This window comes from Electrophorus electricus, chromosome 2 (genome assembly GCF_013358815.1).
Source record: "Electrophorus electricus isolate fEleEle1 chromosome 2, fEleEle1.pri, whole genome shotgun sequence".
Taxonomy (NCBI): Eukaryota; Metazoa; Chordata; class Actinopteri; order Gymnotiformes; family Gymnotidae; genus Electrophorus; species Electrophorus electricus.
Window position 1 is genome coordinate 25,054,626 of NC_049536.1, and position 24,073 is coordinate 25,078,698.

General features: G+C 47.8%; 1 protein-coding gene and 1 long non-coding RNA gene across 7 annotated transcripts in view; one reads left to right on the plus strand and one right to left on the minus strand.

The window, feature by feature from the left end:
* Positions 1 to 24,073, minus strand: part of adarb1b (adenosine deaminase RNA specific B1b) — an 87,750-nt gene that overhangs the window by 31,500 nt on the left and 32,177 nt on the right. For 2 of the 5 annotated variants that reach the window (XM_035520564.1, XM_035520574.1), the window contains exons 1-2: positions 960 to 1,241; positions 764 to 824 (exon numbers count right to left, since the gene is read on the minus strand). The exons of 1 other annotated variant lie outside the window; for it this stretch is intronic. The gene's annotated coding sequence lies outside the window, so the exon portion shown is untranslated. Of the gene's footprint in view, positions 1 to 763; positions 825 to 959; positions 1,242 to 24,073 lie in introns of those variants that run through there. 2 more of the 5 variants (XM_035520554.1, XM_035520567.1) reach the window with 1 other exon arrangement.
* LOC118240377 lies at positions 4,800 to 21,664 on the plus strand. Of its 2 annotated transcripts, none has more exons than XR_004775388.1 (3): positions 4,800 to 4,999; positions 7,054 to 7,203; positions 21,063 to 21,664. It is a non-coding gene; the product is annotated as an uncharacterized LOC118240377 (long non-coding RNA). The 2 variants fall into 2 exon arrangements; XR_004775389.1 differs by lacking the exon at positions 4,800 to 4,999 and adding an exon at positions 6,636 to 6,711.

The window sequence follows — 24,073 nt, forward strand, 5'->3', positions numbered from 1 at the left end:
AAACCTAATCTGACACCATTTTTCAAGAAATATCTTATGCTTGGTTAGTTAATGTTACACTATTCCCCATCATTGCAACGATGCTGCTGGTTCAGAACAAAACTCTGGCGCCATCTTTTGGTCAACTCAAGTTCTGCATCAGGCCAATCTTTAACTGGAACACTAATACAAGAACTCTAACAGATAAAAATGGAGCTTATAAGAAGACAACAGAGCACAACAGAAAGTTATCTATGGCTATTAAAGATTCTGTGCAGGAAAGGGAGGGAACATATAATCATATTAGTCTAGTGCTTATTATTGTTGAATGATTTCAACACAAGAAAAGACTTTAACAGGCAGATTTTTAAGCACATCAGTCACACAGCTAATGCTCAGCTTAACCAGAAGCCTTTAATCTTTAAGTATGGTATCAACTCACATGTGAGTTTGAAATTTGAATAAGGAGCTCTGAACACAGACTACACAGTCAAACACCGTATGACGTAAAAAAGCTATGTTGCCACCTTGTGGACGGTGTCTAAATAAGATGACTGCTCACTGCAAGTTACAACCCGGCTGGCTACCTGTGCTGCCCAAGGACTGAATGTCTAAGTTATGGAGCAAAAGTATCCATAATCAGTTACGGAACTGAGTGTGTGACAGTACTGAGGTCTGATTCATCGTCCTGACAGGGCTGGACAGGTCTGAGAGTACAAGAGACATGACAGAGAAATCTAAGCGGAGGAGGGACAGAGCAGACTGAGGGAGAGGAACCTCGCACCTGGGTCACTCGGAGGAACTCTGACCAGCTGTCAGCACGTTGTCGTTCCTCGATCCCAGACCTGTGCACAGAAAATACAGAGAGAGCACGAGAGAGCAAGAGAAAGAGAGAGAGAGAAAATCAGTGGTCATTTGCATGCTCCGGTATAGCTGGACAAGCTCCAAAAAAGGCATCAGGTTCTTCATGCTGTCTCTACCATGAATGCATGACAGCAACCCACAACGCAGGTTAGGGGACAGTGCAGTCCCGCTCCTGTCCTGTCAGAAAGCCAAAGCACAGGTCTGTGTGTGGAGTGGTGGACGTGCAGGGCCGCACCACCCAGCAGTTCTCTGGGAGTACAACCTCCAGGCCAGACTGCTGGAATTAACAAGCAGACGAGCACAGAACCGCAGGTAGCGGAAACGCCTTCAGTCATCGCAGCCGCGTCCAGGAGAGAAGCGCGCGTCGGGCTGCCCGCGGAAGTCAGACCAGGAGTAACAGAACCCCTCTCCAAAGGCAGAGAGACCAGAGTCATGGGGAAGTGAGAGAGGTGGTGTTGCTGAACAACAGCAGGAAGAGGCAGGGGCCAAAGAGGAAGGAAAACTGTTGGGTTATACGCAGCCTAACACTGCTTCCTTTAGCCTTTAGTGTAGTAGGAAGCAGCATGCCTGCAGTCTCTGACTTTTCATATTCACCATATGCTGCAAGCCTGCAGGGGGTGCACAACCTCAGAAGAGGAGGCATCTCCACCTCTGAATCTCCTGTGTGAGACTCTCTCACAGTTCCTGGGTTATATTTAGGTTTTGATTCAAACTTGGATATGACTTTCTCCCAAAAAAGCATACAAACGTGTAATTAATAAACTTTATCATGGTAGTTTCATATGTACACATATTTGTTCCAGGACAAACTTCCAGAATAATCCGGTAGCCTGTATACACACGTAGCCCTCACACACAAACATACACCCTTAACCAACATTCACTTCCTCCCCCACACCCACACTCAGAAAACCTCACCACCATTGGGGTTATGGATGAGTCACTGAACTAGAACAATGATGGTACTTATAAACAGTTTCTTCTTTGCAGGACTTTATTCTAGGATTACTTACAATGTGCATTCCGAATCTAAATGTAAAACTGCAGTGAAATATCTTTCAGTGTGTTCGAAGTGAGAGCAAATGTATTACTCTATAACTGTATTAACATGTAAACAATTATACAGTAAGTACCAATTAAGAATCAAACTGTTCTGACCAAAAACAGAATCTCCAGATAAATGATTTAAAATGAGTTGAAGCCATGGATCAGGCAGAAAATTAATCAGCCTCTGACGCAGAAATGTCAAATACAGGACTTGACCTGAGGGAGGCGCCATTACTCTATTCTTCAGCAGTGACGCTACTTCCGCAGCAGCGAAGTCAGAGCAGCAAGCGTTTGACTCGTCACATGACAATTAGCCTTCTGCTTATCACACTCCCGTGTGGTTCAGCACTGCAGGGGCAGAATCGCGGCCCATTCAGTCTGCCACTGCGACGGTGTTGAGAAGGCTGTATGGGGGTCATGGTGCAGCTTAGCGTCTGTAAAACCTCCCGAAGCGTGCTTACGGCCTGGCTAGCGCAAATCCCTCAGCGTGGCCGCAGTTATCTGCGCAGGGGGCAGTAGAGTGTGGGCTGAATTACCGCAAGACTAAAAGAATAAAGAAGAATAAAACCCAGGGGGGGGGGGTGAGGGGGGGAGAGAGAGAGGAGGTTTTCCATTACAATATAAGGGCAAGCCAAGAAAGAGAGAGGGAGAGAGAGAGAGATATTGCGAGACAGTGTGAAAGAGAGAAATAGTGTCTGACTTCAAACTGATATTAAGTAGCATCACATAAGTTCAAATCAAACTGCTCCTGAAGGGGATATGGAGGTCATGGAGGTCACGGGGGCCTGGGTGCACGAGCATGGTGTGGTGATGGAGGCCAAGTGCACCGAGGTTTCCTTTACGCTGTTGGAATTAACCACCACCCTTCAGCTGCCTCCGCCCTCACACCTAACAGCACCAGGGGTGGCGTCCCTCCTGGTCGCACGGGTTACATTTGCGCTCAGCGTGGGGTCGAAGTCACACATATGTCTGCACCGTGTCTTGCGTGGCTACACCAGGGCGTGGTGCACAGCTCTGGCAGAGCGGCGCTCTTTTAAGGCCGTCTATGAGAGACAGAGCACAGAGCAGAGCAGAGACTCAACATCTTGGCCATATTCAGTCCGAAGAATGCAAAAGATGAAGTGCAACGATTCAAAAGGGGACTTCATAAATCACACCCCCTAACAGCACAGATGGAGCTCAAGGATAAAAATAAGAAGGACAAATAAGAAAGAATGTGTGCGGGGAAAGACGGAGCAACGGAGGAGAGGGCCACGTTCCCTGCCCACGACCGAGGCCTTCGGCTGACGGACCGGCTCGGCCCGCGGAGCAGAAACAGCCCCGCTAAAGGACGATCTGAAGGAGGCCTTGAGCGGCCAGCTAGTAAAAACACTGAATAAAATGTTCAAAACAAGAAAGCCAGAGAAAGAATGAAAATGTGTGAGAAAGAAAGTGAGAGAAAGAGAGACAGAGAGTCGAGACGAGACGAGAGAGGGAGCGTGTGTATGTGTGAAAGAGACTGCAAAATGATGGCCAAATTAAAAAAATAAATAAAAAATTCTATAAAGGCTTGAAACAGAAAACGAAAAGACATGGCTTGCTCAGTGGCGGCAGGGACAGAATACTAATACTGGAAGTGAAGGTCATTGGTACCTGTTATGATATAAAAACGCCTTTGCTACCATGGTAGGACGACTGAGGTGACGGTCCTCTGGGAGCCATACTGTTAATGTGAAACTTTGGCTTAGCGTAGCTTTAAAAAGAACCCCCCCCCCCCCCCATCCCACCCCACCCCCCGCACTTCGCTGTGTTCACTGAGCGCAGGGAAGCTGCCGGACATCAGGCCATTAAACAGTGGAAAAGGACACAAGGGGAAAATTACTGCCGTCGCATCGGGTGTGAACTTCCGACAGGAACGGCGATGGGACATTAGATTGAATGGGCCACTGTCTTCCTCGCGGCCTCTGTTCCTCCAGACATCCAACACTTTGCAGTCTCTGCTGGTGCAGATGTTTAAATATGCAAGTCATACGAACACACACACACACACACACACACACACACACACACACACACGCGCATGCACACACAGTTCTCTGAAAGCATGCTGTGGTACACCACACACAGATTGGTTCTCATCAATACCAGACAATCCCAAGCCCCTGAGCGAGGTTTACATGCAGACAGCGTCAGTAATGTGCTAGTTTGCGGTGACTGGCTCAGACTAGAAACCGGGAGTTTAGGAGAAACATGAATAGCTTTAAGGCTAAGTGTGTGTGTGTGTGTGTGTGTGTGTGTGTGTGTGTGCGTGCGCGCGCGTGTGTGTGTTGGCACCCACAGCAAGTAGAGCAGGAAATGGTGTTCAATCACAAACACACACACGGCTCGGATGTCCAGTATCAGTACAGGCTCAGGAAGCAGCAGACCATTAGAGTGCGTCATTAACACAAATGTGCAAGTCTAAGAATATGAGGTGTATATGCATACATACATGCACGCACACACACACACGCACGCACAGAGCAACCTCTGCGCTGGGTTTGACATGCACAGCTACTGTAGGGGTATCAGAACAGGAGAGGTGCAGGCCTGGCACTCTGCTTTAGGCTTCTAAGAACGAAGGGAGAATGGAAGAAAGAGTGAACGCAGCAATCGAATCACACTGCCTCCCACTGTGTGTGTGTGCGCGTGCACACAGTACACCAGCTGAGCTGGGTTTGACTGCGCCAGGCAGGACACAATGCCCACTCTGTTTCCCTCTACAGAACAGCAGGCTCTGTTTGCAGGCTGACGGGTGTGACAGGCCCGGCGGCACACCCTGCCAACGGCGCCAGCTTCTGTGCAGCTGGCCGGCGGGGCTCCTCCCTCTCTTGGCCGGCCTGCGGGCACCAGATCCCCGCTGAAGATGCTCACGTCGGGCTCCCGGCAGGTCCGCGTGCCACAAGCGCTAAGCCTCTGGCATCTCTCTTCCACCATCACCTGCACCTGACAGATTGGGGCTGTTCGGTTCGGCTATGCAGCCCCTTGCTCCCCGGGGCCTGTGATCTGGGTCAGATCTCCAGAGACGTGGCCAGCTGGTGAGGTGCCGGGTGGCCCGGATGGCCAGGACAGCTGGAGCTCAAGAGGCCAGGTGAGGGGCGTGGCACGCGGGGCGAAGTTGGGTAGCTGCCCTGTCGCCTGGTCGCTACTGAGGGGGCAGTCGGGTGGGCGATGGGGTGGGGTGTGGGGGTTGTAGAGTTCTACAAAGAGGATGCAGTCCCTAGACATAAGGAAGTACGGTAATGCTCTGAGAGTGTATGTGTGTACGTGCGCGTGTGTGTTTTCATGGTACAATGATTTTCCAAAGCCTGAGGCCAGAGGGCCCAAGCAGCCTCGGACACTGTGCAGTGCTTTCCAAGAATCTCATGTCAAGACGATGGAGAAGAGAGCAGTGCTCTCTAAAACGCTCTATCACACATGCGCACACGCAGAATGAAAGGGTGTGTTCTGAGCATGCCCTCTTCAACTGGCCATAGAGGGGGATTTTCACTCTTTCAGAGGCAACATTAACGAGGGCCAACATCCCCTGGGACCAACCCGACTAGTTTCACACTCGGCAGCAAATCCCTTCCCGAGAACACTCAGGCCTCTTGTCTCCAGCTGCTGAACAATACTAGCACAGCTTTCCCACGCACGGGCCATTCAAGACCTCAGCTCCGGTTACTGCACTCACTTTTTAACTAGGCCAGGAGACAGACAGAGAGAGAGAGACAGAGAGAGAGAGAGAGAGAGAGAGAGAGAGAGAGAGAGAGAGAGAGAGAGAGAGAGAGAAAAAAAAGTGTGCTGGCTGTTTCTCCGAGTGGATCCTCCATGTAGCTGCCAGTGAGGTCAGCTCTTCATCCACCTGGGACAAGCGCGGATCAGCCCTTTGGGCCGAAAGCCTACAACAGCCACCTGGACGAACAGCCACCTGGACGAACAGCCTTTGCCAGGTGGGCACTTTACCTTCCACACGCAGTGTCAGTAAAGACACTGCACAAAGAGTCTGACAGAGCTTAAGCCCTCTGTGCCAAAAGTTCATTCTTAAAGTCCAAAAATATCACAGGAGCAGAGGGAGCGGGAGCTCGATGGTGCAAGCAGGGTTACTTACCAGTGTGTGTGTGTGTGTGTGTGTGTGTGTGTGTGTGTGTGTGTGTGTGTGTGACAAAGAGAAAATATGGCAACTTTCTCTCACTCCTGATACTTCAGTTTTCTTTTTTTAAGTGCTTTTCAAATGAGAAAGTGTCCAGTCTGTCAAATACTTCAAGTGAAGACCAGGGTCTCCTGGTGTCCAGCTCCTGTGGTTGGGAGCCTACAGTCAGGCACGTCCTCCCTCCTCCGTCGGGCCCACTCCACACGTTCCCCTCCCTCTCACCCAAAGGAGGGCCACAGAGAGGTGGGCGTCCTCCGCTCCGCCCGATCCCACCCACACCACACCTGCACCGCTGCTTCAATGTCAACAGCCTGGCTTAGTCCCATTCTCCCCACAAGACAAATCAACTGGGAGAGTCTCGCGTGCGTGTCTGGACGGAAGTCAGGCTGGGGTTCATCCCAGCCTCTGTTTATCATTACCAAGCAATTACACTCGGAGACATCCTCGTTATCCACACCTGCGATGCAGAGTCCTGGAGAGGTCCGGCGCGAGAGGCCGAGGCACAGAATTGCCAGGAATGATCCCAGCAGGGTGCTGCGGCGACGGATCACAGGGCAGCAGCTGGCGGACCCCTCGACATGACCTTCAGCAGTTCTACTGAGCACTGAGCACCGGGACACTTAACAGAACTGATGTGTTCACACTGTGCCAATATTTATTTTCAGCAGGAGGTATTTATTTATTTTTTGCTGCGTGTGTGTGTGTGTGTGTGTGTGTGTGTGTGTGTGTGTGTGTGTTTGTTTATGTGTGAGTGTGCACGCATGCACCAAGGCAAAGGTCTCAGCAGCCTGTGAAAAAACTGTGCCGATAGCACTCCCCTGAGATGTTAAAATATACTCATGGATTCATATTCCCATTAAGCATACAAACTCACGCGTTCATATTCAACACACTGCCCTTTCACTGTGTGCGCGCCCCCTCTTCGGCAAACCTTTGAAGGGCTCACACTCTGGAGAAGGCAGAAGGCTTGACTTTCTTATACCGTTTGCTTGTTTTATTCTATTTCCCAACAGCACAAAATTTGCTGCAAAATGCCGGCTGCAGGAGAAGGCTGGATATCTGCTCTGCAGGGTGTGTTCCCTCCCTCTGCTTACAGCAGACACACAAGGCATTTTAATCCCAAGATGGAAACAGGAGGTAGAAGCCAAATGAAGAGAAACCAGGTGGGTTTGATAAAGAGCAAACACCAGCAGACAGTAAAGGACGGCACAGTGACAGCATCTTTCTGATTCATATTATTTTATTTTGAGTATTACAATACCTTACAAGCAATCTTTCTGTACTATTTGAAAGGATAAGAATACAAACACAACATTTTTATGCTCAGTTAAATTGCATTCTGCTCTAGGTTTCTGTTTCTTTTATTATTATTAAAAAATATTTAGTAATAATAATAATAATTATTATTATTATTATTATTATTATTATTATTATTATTATTATTATTATTATTATCATTATTACAATTAAAAAGCACTGCAAGATTTGTCTACAAAATAGATGGACGTTAACAGCTACATTTGCAGGTTAAAAGCTACAGCAACAACAGCTGAAATGTTCGCTCATGTTTTGCATTAATCATTAACCTACTTAATCATCTGAGATTCATGCCAGAGATCAGCACAAACACTGACCCATACCCCCCTCGTCAATTCTCAAACATTTACCTTTGACAGGCTAAGACCCACAGTAAAAGCCTCAAGTGATCCCAGATTTACATACAGTACACAATGCTTGTGTGTCACATTTTACATGCAAGACATTATCAATAGATGGGCAGAACAATCCATTTTAAAGGCTTGTTCCATCATCTCTCTTTAAATACATCATCACCCCTGTTAGGGGCTCTAATCAATTCAGTTGAGTCCTCTCCAGGGGGCCAGCCATGCAGAACAGCAGCAGCTGTGTCAGGGTAATTTGGGCACAAGGTATTCTGGGTATATTCTCAATAGCCTTCAATGACAACCACAGCATACGTGAGGAAGAAATGAGCTCTAGTCTCAGCCGCGACAGTGAATGATCAGAGACTATTTCTAGACATTACACCAGTCATGTTCAAACAAAGAACTCTACTCAGTCAATTAAGGCCCTTTTTAACACTCCACATTCCTGCATGCGACGGCTTTGACACGTCACAATTTTACTCAATGCAGCACTTTCATATTATCAGGGCCTTTTCCAGCATAGCACACAGAACTCCTGCACTGCCATGGTGGGATTTAGTAGCCCACAGGGAGCTGTGAAACGGGGTAGAATCGCGCAGTGTGGAAGGCCTGCCATCAAAGACCTCAAAGACCCCTAAAAGTCCTGCGCTTTCCGTCCCGCCTTCAGTCGCCACACGCCCCTCGGAGTGCAGGACCTCCTTCAGCCCACCGCGGCTGGCTCCTCACGCCTCCTCTCCAGGGGTGGAAATGGAACGGTCACCATCACGCACGCACGGGTGCGCACACAGAGGGGCAGGGAGGAACCATGAACAACTGAAACTAAAACTCACCGTTTACGCATAGCAACAATAGGAATTGCAATGTCCGCAAACGCTTTCGGGATTTGGGGGGGGGTTGTTCAAGGGTGTAGGATTACACGCACGCTGCAGGAACCTCAACGCCCTGCTGAGTGGAGAAGGTTGATTTTTCAAAGCACATATTGGACGACTGTGTTTGCAACACTACAGCAGATATTCGAGCAGCGTGTGGTGTGGTGGAGGAGTTTTCGTTAAGTCCTGCTTGACTCATGTGAGGTCCTCGTATTTTCTGACATTCAGACTACACGTGGTTTTCATTATGAACGCACCCCAGGGGTACAGGCTTGCGCGCTCCTCCCGCTGCACTGGCCGTTGACACTGCCGACGTGACGCTGCCGACATCCCATTACTTTCAATTTGCTTTTGAAAGGATGCAGCAAACTTGATTACTGAAGTAGGGGTGCATGTTCCAGTCAATTTTCTGCTACAGCTGCGTGGAGCGAAGTGAGCACTTGTGCGCCCAATTCAACAGGGGACCGGGGGGCAGCTGCCCGTGCGGCCATCGTCAGATAAGAAGACGACGTCAACATCGGCTCCTCACTGAGACGTGCGCGATTAGCGCTTATAGATGAGCACCTATCGCATCAACCCCCCCCCCGCCGTTTACCTCTCTCTCAGTCCACAGCCAGCGTGCATGTGAACGACTGAAAGCAGTGCATAATCTGGACAGAGCAGGGGAGGCTGGTGCGCACAAGGCTTGGAGACGTGTTCCAGGTATCCTCTCCAGCAAGCCCAGGCCTCGGCGTCATCAATAACCGTGCATAAATGATTAATACGTGTTCATGAAAAATGAAAGCCGTGTGCTTATGAAATACTCCATCGTGAAGGCAAGAGACACAGGCCCCAGGCTTTGTAGCCCCCATCCAGCGGAGACGCTCGCGCAGGCACTGACGGACGAAATCGCTCGTGCACTCCTCCGCCCGCGCAGGACGTCAGAGAGGTGGGCACAGGGGGTAATAGAAAGGGAGAAAAAGATGGAGAGGAGGAAGCAAACGGAAAGATGGTGTACTTGGTAGCGTAGTGCAAACAGCTCCAGCAAAATGAAAAATGTATACTCAAAGAGAACAAGAGAAAAATTGGCTCATGGATGCTCAGCCATGAGAGAGAGAGAGACAGACACAAGGTAGGTGTGTGTGTGAGTGAAGGTGTGGCATGAAGCCTGCTGTACATACACTGACTGCATTAGGGTTCTGTGTGCTCCCTGAGACCACAGACACAATACGAGTTGGAGAGGACAGAGCAGCACCAAGAGAAAAAAGCCTCGACTCTTACTGTTAGAGAAACCACAACCCAGGAAGTGTGTACAGAAGCAGGTCTGTGTCGCTCCCCCGAGCAAGTAAAGCAGCCAACTAGCAGCTCATATTGGCATAAGCATTCAGCTAATCTGTTTATAATGCATTTATATATACATTTGTAGGTGCTTAAACAAATTTAAGAATCTTCTTAGAAGGACTCAAATGATCAGGACTATCACATTACTACAGCTTAACGGAAGCCAGACTGGAGCCTAAGAATAGCCCATCACTCTCAGGCACTCTTCCAAGACAGTACTGGACTTCATATTTCAAAGGCTTTGCCCACCAATGATCACTGCATGACAGTGGACAGAACTCAACGAAATTAACGAGGCCGCTTGATGGCCGAGTCGTGACGCTACACCAAAACACTGAATCAAGTGCAGTTGCAGCTCTGGTTCTGTTCTGTCCAACAACAAAATGACTGGTAAATGGTTGGAGGATATTATCGTGCAATGCGCAGCTGATTTGCTGCAGCAGGAACACCTGCGCTGTCGCGTGCTTGGCGGTGTGAGGTCACGCCCGCTGGTCCGAACCTTTCACCTGCTCCCAAAGAAAATTCCCTTTCCCGCATTCTCATTAAAGATGCCCTTGCTATAGGCCGGGATATTTGCAGTTGGCAGAAACCTCTGTGGAGTGGTAGCAGGGCTTATAAAGAGCGGGTTTACTTTAAGTAGTAAATTAAGTGGTACCAGAAACCCAAGCGCTGCCACTGCATGTCTGGATACATGTTGGCTTATGACATATGAGTTGCATGTATTGCAATCATAAGACCACATTGCTTTATTCCAAACAGTTCAATCAAGCACACATTGTTTGCCGAGTTACAGACAGCAGAAGCAATGAGGACTACCCTAATGGTAAGCAGTTTTATTTAGCCAGTGGCCCCAAGCACACTGATGTAAAATCCCAAACGGCAGAGCCAGGCTAAGCCCATCCCATGTGATACCGTTACTCCTACAGCTTTCTACGCAGTGCGGCTGGTTTAATGGATTGTTACATTTGCTCCGTGTTGCATGTGTGGAAATGACTACAGCATCAGCGTACGCAAGCTCGGAGTGAGAAGAGGAAGAGAGAGAAAGGTGGAATGCGTAAACGCTGGCCTGATGCTGATAAGGTGCCGGAGCTCTGCTGTTAGAGTGGCGTGTATGGAATGTGTTGTTTGCAGGGGAAAAGAGGTTATTTTCAGATGTGTCACACTGCCAGTGCGAACAGGCGGCTAGTCTGCAACTGACTTCCATTTTTCTTTCTTTTTTTAAACACTCTGTCAATTAACGTGTGCCGGTGTGGAGAAGACGAGGCGTGACGAAAGGTGGCTGCCGAAAGCGCTCTAGAAGAGCTCGGGAAAAAAAAAAAGAAAAGAACCCATTCCTGGGACACTCAATTCGCAGGCGGGTGGTGATGCAGCGGGTCAAAGGTTCAAGGGCCCCTCGAGGGTCAACTCCTGCTAGATGAACAGACACTCCGTCCACCTCTCTCGGCGGGCGCCGTCTACTTCTCTCTTGCCCAGAGATATTGCCACCTGGCTTACGAAAGGGGAACCTGCCGCATTGCTCCAGCAGTGTGGATTACTATGTTCGCCGTTAGGAGCAGTGGGTAAAAATGGCACCCCATTTCCAGACAGCGATGCAGCAATTCTTCCATTGGCCTGCAGATAAACCTGACGTGATGTCAAGAGTTCACCCACATTGCAGTTGCCACCAGAAGTGGCCCAGAGGAGCCGTGTCAGTGGGACTTTGCTTCAGAGTTCTTCAGAAGCGGAGTCCACGTCTACAGGGGTGTGACTCATACCGTTTGAGACAACTCCGCAATGCCGGGCGGACGCTGGCGGCAGCGGCCCGCGCGCCTGACCCCAGGGTGCTTACTCAGCAAAAAGCACCCCTCTTTCCTACCTCTCACTGCCTGTCCCATATTCTTCCTCATTTAGCACCGTGCACGCACTCAATGCACCAGATCCAGACAGCACATGCCAGTCCGTCTCCGCTAGGGGACACGTCCCTGCCTGCGCACGTCTAAGCTTCATGGAGGCCTTATGGACTGAGCTGGGGCTCCAGACACACGCCCTGGCCCTGATCTCACGTTTAGCCCCGTGAACGCACCCAGACTGAAAGCAGGTACTATGAAGGAGAAGTGGTTTGGAGTAATCACAGGAACAATAAGGGTGATTTGGTTCCATTGGCCAATTAGAATTGGGTCCGGTGTCTGGATGGAGGGAAACTGTCGATTTGATATGCAATGATCCCCTATTATTTAAAGTCGGCATTTTGTGACATGTTACTCAAAAGGGCGATCACAAGGAGCCGGTTAGAGTTCTGCGTGCAAGAGAACATAACTGGTAGCTCTCATGCATTCCTCTGTCAGCTATTATATCATCAAGCGATACTGTGAGGGAGGGAGCAAGCCCTCGAGCCCCCCCCAGCGCATCGGTCCTGACCCAAGACAAGCGCAGCACGTGGCGCGACTACTGCCTCTCCTGCTGAGAGGGAGATTGTGAAGAAAGCGTTCTTCCCCAGGCTGTACTCTGCTCCTCAGAAAGGAGGAGCGCTTTGTGGGCCTCCGAGCCGGTTACCCCCACGCTCCTCCATGGCCTTGCTGTCACCGAGAGAAGCAACTCACACTCGACAGATCAGCGTTGCTGCTTGTTTAAAAAACATTCATTACAGCCTGTTAACTGAAGCTGCTGTTAGTTCACCCTCACATTCAGGGCCATCGTTTTCATAAGTATGTCAGCGGTTGACATTTTCGAAAGTCACTAAAGCAGCACTCTGACTTTTTTTTTCCCTGCGTCTTCCGCACAATCTGTAAACAGGGCTCCGCTCAATGTAAAGGCCAGCCGGGCAGCAACAGCATGCTGTGTGGGGCTCCCCCAGCAGGCTCCGTGGATCAAAGCGCATACTAACTAAGCTCCGAAGGTCCCACATATTTAAGTGGTTCTTAAACTGAGCACTTTCCAGCAGAGCAAGGAGCTTCGTTTCATTCCTTCACAACAGAAGAATCAAGATAGAATCTACGTGGGGGATTTAGAAATAAATTCATGCCCTCAGGAATGAATAAACAGTTTTTGCAAATTTGTAGAGGGATAAAGGTTAATAAAATTAATAAGATGACAGATGACGATGTGATGCAACTTATTAAATAAATATGTTTGGGTGAACGTTTGGGTGAACAACAAAAAAAAGAATGCAATTAGTAAGTGATTGCTATGCAGGTCATAGGCACGTTCACCTGTTCATTTGATCTGAAAACAAAAGCAGGAAGGAAATTTCATCCGAGCGTGAAGAGTCTCCAAATGTTCCTCATATAATCCCCATCTGTTCCGGAAGAGTACAGCCATGCCGGGCTCCGAACACGGCGAAGGGGGCGTCCACTCCGCATGGGGCTCCGTATGGCGCACAGCTGACCACTGCCTCCGCCCCTCTGCTCGCGTCAGCCGGCCCACTGACCTCCCCGACTCTGCCCGGCAGGGGGGTGGCTCGCGATGGCGTGGTGACCCGCACTCCATGCCGCCTGACCAGAGGAGAACGGGCTTCTCCGCAGGCCTCTGGGAAAATATCCAGCGTTCCTGGGAAGTGCAATGTGGAGTGTCTCAGCAGCAGAGGAGCAAGTCCAGGAGGGCAGGGAAGCAGTGCTCCAGGCCGGTCACGATAGCGCGGCATAACGCGGCATTTCCATATTTGTACTGTGGAAGAGCCGGAGGCCACAGCAGTTGCCCCCGCCAACCCCGTCTGAAGAAAATCTCTCAGCCTTTGAGCAACCACAGCACAGCAGACAACCAATCGCATCTCTGTATTTAAGCACTACTCCAGACGCAAAAGCTTGTTTGGCCAAACTGAAGTGCGAGGGGGATATAGCGCGGCGCAGTTGAGCGGGTCCTGGCTCGCAAGCCTTATTCTGCTTCCATTGGCTTGTCTAAGTAGGTAAGACTGAGTGGTTGTTGATTCAAGGAGATCACTCTGACCGCTTGTGTTGTTTAGTGCATCATGTTTGTTGTTGCTGCTGCTGTTCCATTAAACGTGTGTGCATCTATATCTGGCTCGAAAAACCCATAAAATGCAGCGTTTCTCAGATGAAAGGGATAATTAAGTGTTACCGTATTGAGCTGATGCAAAAAACATTGAGGACTTGAAAGTGGGATGTTTCTGCTATAAAGTCTTTATTAAGACCTTTGCAGGAAAACCAAACACACACCCACACACACACACCCACACACACCCACACCCACCCACACACCCACGCAGTTCTATTATTACTTATACATCAATATTAATAGAGCAAAGTGTCAATGGCTCATCAGATACTGTCATCTGTTAGCTATTAAAATACGCAATACGCTAATGTGTTTTTATCAGGGCACAGTTTCAAAGTACAAGTTGGAAAAAAAGAAAAGAAAAAAAACCCCAAAAAAAACCAAAAAAAAAAAAACCACACACCTGTCTGTCTTACAAATATATTACAGCACAGTCTAGTGAGAACTAAGCGTTTCAATAACTGCAGTGCTCATTACATCACTCAAGAGTCCTACTACTAAAATTCAGGTCTTTAATGACCGTCTTTCACAATAAATAAACCGCGAGCCAAAACCATCATTTCGGTTCGAGTACTTCTAAAGCATGCAGCCATAATGCTTCTTGGCACTGACTCCAGCTCAGCCCATCAGTCACGCCGGCAACCCCTGACCCCGGTGAGCAAGCAAGCCAGCTTTGGTGGTCAAAGCTGCCACCCGTTGCGGCTACTGCCGAACTACAAACACACTCCTCTCATCACTGCCTACAGGAAAAAGGAGGGGAAAAAACCACAACGAAACAGTGGCATTTGAGAACCTTGCTGTGACACGAAACGAGTTGCCAGAAGTCCCCGAGAAGGAAGCAGCCTCTCAGCTCCTCCTGAGCCGTGCTCTCTGTACTGTAGCCTGGCATCTGGCAGAGCGGAGCAGGTGGACACAGCCAGTGCAGGCCAGCTCCCAAAGCCCCACCAGGAGCGCGCCTAGGATGAAACCGTAAGCCAATTCACTGGTTGGATGAACGGATGAGTGGATAAGTGGAAGGATAGCAGTAATGACGGAACGGTATGAAGGCCTCTTATCAAGGGGCATAGCGAGACAAGCACAAGTGAGACAAAGTGCACAAGTCTATGTGAAATAAAAGAAGTCAAGTTTCAAAAGTTCCTCCCAAGAGAATCAACTCGTCCTCACTACCAGAAGTCTGCTGTCTTTACTGGGTCAGTAAAGACAGCAATGTTTGCTCAGTGAGTAAAAGCACAAAAATAAATGTCTTGCTAATTTGGGGAGGCTGAACTTTGCTATCATGAGGTACAAATACATTTTTGTTCCCCTGATCTCTCTTCCTCTACTACAGCTTACTATATCACACACACACACACACACACACACACACACACACACACACACACACACACACACACACACACACACACACACACACACACACACACACACACACACACACACAGAGAGAGACAGAGAAACTGACAGCAGCCTTCATATTCTGTCATCATAATACAGTATGAGCCTAATGAAATCAAACTGCCTCTATATGTGTAATCCAGATGTCCTTTGGGGGCGTAATTCAGGCCGCCTGGCTACTGTATGATGCATGCCAAATGGGCTTAAGTGTAGTTTGTGTGAGAGATGCAGATGATAAAGCCAGTGGGACCTCTCAACATTACAGGCAGGAAGACGCGGCCAAACCAGAGTCTCTACATACCCACCCAGCTCCGCAACTCAGCTCGGCGAACCTCTCCTGATTCTGCATGGGAGGTGTAGCCTGCTCAGAGGGCAAGCCCAGAAAACCTGTTGGGTCTCGAACCTCCGGATTCCAAACGCTCTGTGCAACATGGACACTAAGCAACAGACTAATAGGCATCTTGCAGCAGAGTTGATGTCATTAGTCACAGTGGCCTAGCACAGCAGGAACAATGTTCTAACGTATTAGGCTTTTGTGTTATGCAGCACAGAGATGGCTCATGCATGGGGGAGTAAGGGGGGTGGGGGGCTGTGTGCCTGTGTAATCGATGTGGCTCATTGAGCAGAGGCACGTGTCTGTAGGCAGCGTTTCACAGTCGCCGCCCCACGGCACAAATCAGAACGGGGAGCGAAGGGTGTAGCAACAGCTGCAGAGACCGTCACTCCACGAAGAGATGAAAAACACGGCCAAGCCACCTGGCTGACAGCCACGAAGGGGCCAGCAGCCAAACCAGATGCGGGAGTTTGAGGGTGCTGTGCAATACTTTTGCTGCTTTCACTGTTCATAGGATTTCACTCCTCTGGACTGAGATTGACGTCATTCAAGGGATCTGTTGGAGCCATTCCTCCATCTTAGGGGTCACAGACTCAGGTGCCCCCATCCTTACTAGGACAACCTTGGTGTTAACCTTCCACATTCTCTCCATTTCTTCTTGTCCTTGGCACTGTTCCAACTTTTCTTTTTCTTCTTGTGGATGACTCTAACACTTGGGACTGCTACATCTATTACCTTCTGTCTTCTGCAACTTATTTGTCATCACAGTGTCTGGTTGGATCGCCACTACTTGATTATCTGTCTGGACCTGGAGGTCCCATAGGAACTTAGAGAGTGGTGGACAAGGCTGTGATTCCACACATTTTGCACTTAGGGGAGTGCAGCTTATATGCCTTGCATATGTTCCTGCCATTTGCATCTGTCTCTTATGTGTTTCTTATGCTTTGCCTGCCAGTATCCTGCATCCCGCTCCTCGGTGCTGGATTGTTTTTGAGGCTCCTTTGCATAGGCCACATCTTGTCTGGCATGATACACACCTACTTCTATTGACCTTGTGCATAGTGCTTTGTCTAGGACAGCAAAGAGGTATCGATCATAGCAGCATATCAGTCCTACCTTTTTGAGATCGTCAGCCACTTCTGCTATCCGCCGGAGAACATGTATGGATGGGGCTTATGCTGCCAGGATACCTCCTCTGCTTCCATGGTGACCATGTACCCCATCCGTCTGAGGCACCTCCTCATTAGCTCATCCTTGGGGGCCATTGCTTGAATATATTTATTGCCATTTTTAGTCTCACCCTTGACAGGGGTTCTTACACTTTGTAGGCCCCTTACACTGAGCGGCATGCCCGGTGCATTAAGAGTGGTTTCCTGGTCTTAGGACCCAGCTCTTCTTTTAGCCAGCTTATTGTGGCTGCTAAGTGTCTGATGATTGGCTATTATTATCTGATCTCACTTCTCCAACTTGAATGACATGCCTAGATCACTTCCATGGATTTTGGTCAGGCAAAGACTTTAAACAAGGCTGAGTATTTGGAATCAGGTCATATGCTTTCTTGTAGTCAATCCAGGCAACACTTACACTGACCCATCTCATTCAAGATGGTGGATGGTATTCCTGACAGGGTTTTCCATGTTGTGGAGAGACAGGTTGGGGTCCTTCATGATCAGTACTTTCCTATGTTGAGTTAGCCAGCCCAGGTGGAAGGCAGCAGTTAGCATTTGTTCTGCTAGTTAGCTATGCAGAGCTGTTAGTTTCTTTAGCCATATTAGACATAGATCACGCCAGGGTCACGTCAGGGTCATGTCACTTCTTAATGGATGTGACCTGCACTTGGACATCTGCTGCTGTAATGCGGACTGATTCCTGCTCTGGGAAATTGTGGTGCTCTGCTTTGTGATCTTGTAGCCACTGAACACTGGTCTTATGTAATGATTTATACTCCCATGTGTTCTTCCATATACATTGAGGGAGAGAAAGAGAGACAGACAAAATTGTAGTGAAGTACACAAGGTTTCCAGAGAAACAGGACATTTCAGACAGAGGTCCATGTTGTACACACACACACACACACACACACACACACACACACACACACACACACACACACACACACACACACACACACACACACACACACACACACACACACACAGCCTCCAAGTAGTAATCAGCCCCTGCAGATTTTGCAAATTCAACAAGTTGCAAATTATTTAGAGCCTTCAAACTTTGAACAAGTGTACCATTCATTAACAGATGACTAAATATGCTCAATTAAATTATAATACATTTTAAACATAAAAATTAGGGTCAATTATTATTCAACACCTAGGTTTAATATTTTGTGGAATAACCCATGTTGGCAATTACAGGTATGAATCGTTTTTTATAAGACCTGATCAGGCCGGCACAGGTCTCTGAAGTAATCTTGGCCCGCTCCTCCATGCAGATCTTCTCCAAGTTGTCTAGATTCTTTGGGCATTTCTTGTGGACTTTGATCTTGAGCTCCTTCCACAAGTTTTCAATTGCGTTAAGGTCAGGAGACTGACTAGGCCACTGCAACACTTTGACCTTTTCCCTCTTAAACCAGGCCTTGTTTTCTTGGCCGTGTGCGTGGGGTCGTTGTCCTGTTGGAATATGAAATGACGATATATCTTAAGATCCATGATGGAGGAATGGAGGTTTGTGGCCAGAATCTCCAGGTAGGATGTGCTATCCATCTTCTCGTGGATGTGGACCAGATGGCCAGGCCCCTTGGTTGAGAAGCAGCCCCACAGCATGATGTTGCCACCACCATGCTTGACTGTAGGGACGATATTCTTGGGGTCGTTTGCAGTGCCATCCTCTCGCCATCCTCTCGCCAGACCATTGTAGTGAAGTATGTTACTTATTGCTATTTATTGAAACCAATGTCCTCACCACCATGAGATCTTCCCGGAGATCCCTCCTTGTTGTCCTTGGGTCAGCCTTGACCATTTGGACAAGCCTGGCCTCAGCATGGGAGGAAACGGGGCTGTCCAGGCCGTGGAAGGTTAACAGTAGTTCCATAAACCTTCCACTTTTGGATGATGCTCCCAATGGTGGAGACAGGTAGGTCCAACTCCTTGGAAAGGGTTTTGTACCCCTTGTCAGCCTTGTGACCCTCCACAAGTTTGTCTCGGATGGCCTTGGAATGCTCCTTAGTCTTTCCCATGTTGACCATGTATGAGTGCTGTTTGGGGAGGGGCTTTTATAGTCAGAAAAGGCGGGAAACAGAAAATTATTTCAAGCATGTGAAGCTCATTGTTCTTAATACCTGAATTACTTCTTAATACTTGAGGGAACTAAACAGAATTCTGGTGGTTTGAGGGGTTGAATAATAATTGACCCTCTGGTAAACTTTGTCATTTCTCTGCATATTTGTATTTATTTTTTTTGCATTCCTTTTTGCTGCAGTGCATTTCACATGTCCAGGCCCATCCACAGTCCAAATTTCACGATGCTAAGTTAACTCCAAATGTGTAAACCTGCAAACTCTGCAGGGGGTTGAATACTATTTGGAGGTACTGTACACGTACACACGTGTGTGTATACACACACACACACACACACACACACACACACACACAGCGAGAGAGAGAGAGAGGGGAACTGGGTGTGGATTCTTGCTTCTCTGATGCCTGTTCCATATCTATTCTCAGTTTTAAAAAAGTCAAAGGTCTAAAGTTAAACCTACCTTGGGAAACTCAAAAAAAAGACAAAGTAATGGATATCTGTGGAGGTTCACGTGAGCAACAGACTGCCTGAGGGGAAAAAAACCCACAACAGCCAAGGGACAACCTTTATGAAAGTGCTTCAGTGTCCCACATACTTGTAAATCTCTCACTCCTGTAAGAAATGTTAAAAGGTGTCCAGTGGGGAGGCAGATACACCACCACACCCTTCCTTCCTAAAAATAAGTTTACAGGCTGACAACCACCGAAGCCTTCATTAGCGTCAACATCTGATATTTTAATAACAGCGTAATTTCTTCCTCGCCTTCATGTTTATGTTGCAATGAAAGTGCTTCTTTTCTTCTTGACTGTAATTATGCAGCTTTGTTGCCATAATACATCTGAACACAGAATCCACATGGCCTTGTGGTTTCAGCTATGAGGTTAATTTAATTCTTCATTTACGCAGTGAAAATGAACTGAGCACGAAGTCTCATTTGTGGTGGCAGTAGACTTCAGACACACACATAAAACACTGAACAACAGTAACACCCTCTCTCACCCCCTCATTACATCAGCTGTGTTAATCAGCTGAAGCGGTAATTACGCTACCCCCCCCCCCACCCAATGTGTAATCTGATTACTGAACACAGTGATGAAATCAGCTCACCAGAGCTGCCTGTATGGAAAGAGGTGGTGAAAGCAGGAATTCAGCTTCAGCAAACAAGCTTTTCTGATTACAAACAAACAGGCGTGACACTGTGGCGATGCAATCAGGTCCCGCAGGCCGGCGCAAGGAGCTGGCCTGCAGACAATTCAAGTGAGCGACCGAGCGAAAAAAAAACAAAACAAGGAGAAGTTCAAAGGGTATGAACGGACCAAGAGAAATCTTGTCAAGTGTGTTGTTCCCGGGACAGGGCGGCCAGCCCTTACCAGCCATGCATGGGATGAACGTGTGTCTTGCAGTGCTCCAACACCACTTGAGGGCAAAAGAGTTCTTCAAACAATTTACCCACGTATGGAGACAGTTCTACTGATTTAGCATTTGGGCTTTTAGAGGCTGGACAGAATCTCAGAGGCTTGCTTTAGGTTTTGTGCTGATCAACACTCATCAGGCTTTGGAAAAACTTCAGTGGAGTGAGATACTGACACTCCAGTCTCTTGACAGATTTCTGGAAAATGGCAGCAAGCCTGTGGTCCAATATTTTCTTTTATTTATTTTTTCCAGTCGAGAAACACAAATTAACTTAAATTGCGTGTCAAAACGGGGTTCAAATTGGTTGGTCGAGAAACTCTGCGTGTGGATGGTAGAGGCAGATCATTAGCATTTAACAGAGCCCAGGAAAGCCACTTCATACAGGCAGGGAGGCACAAAGACCGGCCACAGTTGGTGCAACGGGGCCAGCAACTCCAACCCACAACAAGTCAATGTGACACTTGACTGCTAACAGGTTGAAGCCACTCTGCCTTACTGGGAACCACCCATAGGCCAATATGTGCTGACCACGAGCTGTTCACGCATTGACAAAATGTTACCAAAGGTCTCTGGTCTGAATCTCAAATGGCTTCAATGCACACAGTTGAAATCTTTACACCAGAGTTCACAACCATAAAAAAGTACTAATCAAAAAAAACAAAACAAAGAAAATATAAAAATCTATTACACACCTAGTCTCACATCTCAGCACTATTGAATGGCCTGACTTTCTAAATTAAAAATGCACTTCTGACACGCTGTTTGTTTTAAATTTTCAGGTGCATGGGGCAGACAGCAGAACAGGAGCAGGCAATCAGCAAATGCCCAGGGGACAGCAGCCACACCATAGCCACTGCCAGCTGGAAGCCATCATCTGCTGGGGGCCCACGAGGGCCGCGGCACAGCTGGGCCAGCGGGCCCTGATCACATGGCTCATTCCCCAGCAGCACAGAGCATGAGGCGAGACACAGCTTTCCTGACAAGGCTAACTTCACAAGGTCATGCTGCTGAGCTCACAGGCAAATTTTCCAAATGATTTAGCTTGACTGAAAAGACAAATCTGATTGATCTGATCGGGAATTCTTTAGTTTGAGTCCAATTTTAGAATTCTTGTGTAGGACACTAAGGTGAAAACAGCGTGTTGCTATGGAACACATCCATCAAGTGCAGGCAACATGCAAAGACGCAGAGTGTTTTCTCTGGCTATCCAGATCAGGTACATATTGTGTGTGTGTGTGTGTGTCTGTGTGTGTGTGTCTGTGTGTGTGTGTGTGTGTGTCTGTGTGTGTGTGTGTGTCTGTTTGCCTCTGTGTGTACACACACACCTCAGAAAGTAAGTGTTCAAGTCACTGGGAACATCCACATTAAACAGCTAAGATAAGACTCTGTGCTGAACCCCTTTTCTCTGGTAAAACACCACAGTAACAGACAAAGTCTCGCTATTGCAATGTTGGGTCAGATGAGATAATTGTTATTACAGTCGCCAGCTCGAGGGCCTTTTTCCAAAGCACACAAGGTTTTGATATGAAATGCACAGTATTTGAGAGCCTCTGTTTCCTAAGGTTTCATACATTTGACCAAAAATAGAAAAGAAAAACTGCAAAAGATGGGGGGAAAAAAAACAAACAAAAAAAAAAACAAAGCCACTCTTGGATTTCTAAGGCAGTAATCTAGCATAGAGAGCAAAGTCAAGCAGAGTGTGTGCTGGGTTTTCATCTGGCCTGAAGCCAATGCCTACATCACACGCTATCTGCATAATTGGTGGTATCGACCGGGCGCAGAGGCCAACAGTGCCAGGGGGCGAGCCATGTCAGTGCCAGGGGGCGTGTTCCAGCTCCGCGCTGACCCAAACCTCCGGGACTCCAGCCGCTCTCGGCAGGACGGGACGAGACATATAGGCTGCCATTATCGAAGCACGCGTTCACACACACATGCAGGTGAAGGTTGTTCATCCAAAACAAATGGACACACACATAGGCACCACAAACGAGAGGAGATGAAAGGAAAGGGAACAAAGGGGAAATTTGCTACCATTATCATGTTACTTCATATGGAACTAAAAGAAATGCGGGGGGGGGGGGCAGAATTTGAATTTGTAAATGTGAACTTCAAATGGTAGTACTTCAAAGACAAATGCCAAGAATGCAACTAGATAAATAACTGATTAAGGAACAATAATGATCTTATATTAACATTCATTTCAAAATTATCGGTCCTGATAGCAAACATCCTCATCTGCCTTTGATATATATTTTTACTTGAATTAGTAAATCACAAAAGTGTTTAAAAATTCACCCATAAATAATTTAAAATGTATGAGTCCCACATTCATAATTTCAAATGATATACATTCTCAGTAAATAAATTAAACGAACAAAATTCATACCCATATTGGCACCAAATATGAATAATTCAAAGTCAAATCTTGAATTAGACATCCTTTTTTTTCGTACTTCCACAGCTAGATTCGGTTTGGGACCGTGTTCTTATCCATGTAGAGACCGCTGCAGGACAGCCCTCGGGTGATTACGTCATTGACTGCAGGAAGTGGCTTGCTCGTCCTCCTGACCCTCCTGCTGCATGTCTCTTTAAGGTCATTAACGTGAACGCTGATTAACAGGAGCAGCTCGCTGAGCGCTCACATCTCAAACGCTTTTACGAGAGCGGGTTAGAAAGGGCCTGCACCCTTTTAGCTCTAGCTGGGAACATCTCACAGAACATATGCATTGGAAAATGACTCAGACTCCAAGGTCAGAGGAGACGAAAGCAATTGTGCAAAAAAAAAGTGAAAATGTGGCAATGGTTTCTCTCTCATTCTCCCTTTCTCCATGTTCCATAAAAATGATGGATGAAGAGTGTTTACGTATTTTGCCGTTCTGACATATACAAAGTGCAGGACCTTCTTAAGATTTACTGCTTTGATCCCTGCATGTGGATTAAAAGTAATATTTTAATTTTGCCACAATTTAAATATTTCTCTATGTAAATGTAGGCCACCTCTGAGGAAAGATACAAGTTCCTTGCTTCAAATGTAATTTAAATCTAATCAAAGAAATCTACATTCCAAGCAGTGAAAAGCATCGCAGTCCTCTTGCATTTGTTTATCAGGTAGTGTTTGTCCCAGAGTGAGGGGGCAGCCAGGCCACCTAAACCACCCTTCCAGTCAGCCCCAGGAAGTCTGAGGCCCAGAGAAGGCCAGAGGCAGGTGCTGCAGAAGACCTGTGGTTTAGTCCTTGTAATGGTGCTCAGAGAGAGAGAGGCAGAGACAGAGAGGCAGAGCAAGAGAGAGAGAGGCAGAGCGAGAGAGAGAGAGGCAGAGAGGCAGACAGAGAGGCAGAGAGAGAGGCAGAGCGAGAGAGAGAAAGACAGAGAGGCAGAGCGAGAGAGCAGATGCAGAGAGAAGATGCAGAGAGGCAGAGAGAGAGAGAGAGAGAGAGAGAGAGAGAGAGAGAGAGAGAGCGCGAGAGAGAGAGAGAGAGAGAGAGAGAGAGAGAAGATGCAGAGAGAGACAGAGAGGCAGAGACAGAGTTAAGGATCGTGACTAAGGTTCTATTCAAAGTACTGGGTGCAGCCCAACAACAGTAAGGAAGAAAGAGAAGGACCATTTCTTCCAGTAATGAAAAGCTGTTCAGACGCGGCTTAAACAACATTCCGTTATGTGCCCAGAACCCAGACAGAAGCAAAATCGTTATTTCATATAATGTCTAAGCGGGATTCAAAAACAGATCAAATAGAAACCATGGTCAAGGATGCTTTAACTTCCTGTCATCTGGTTTCTCAACTAGGATAT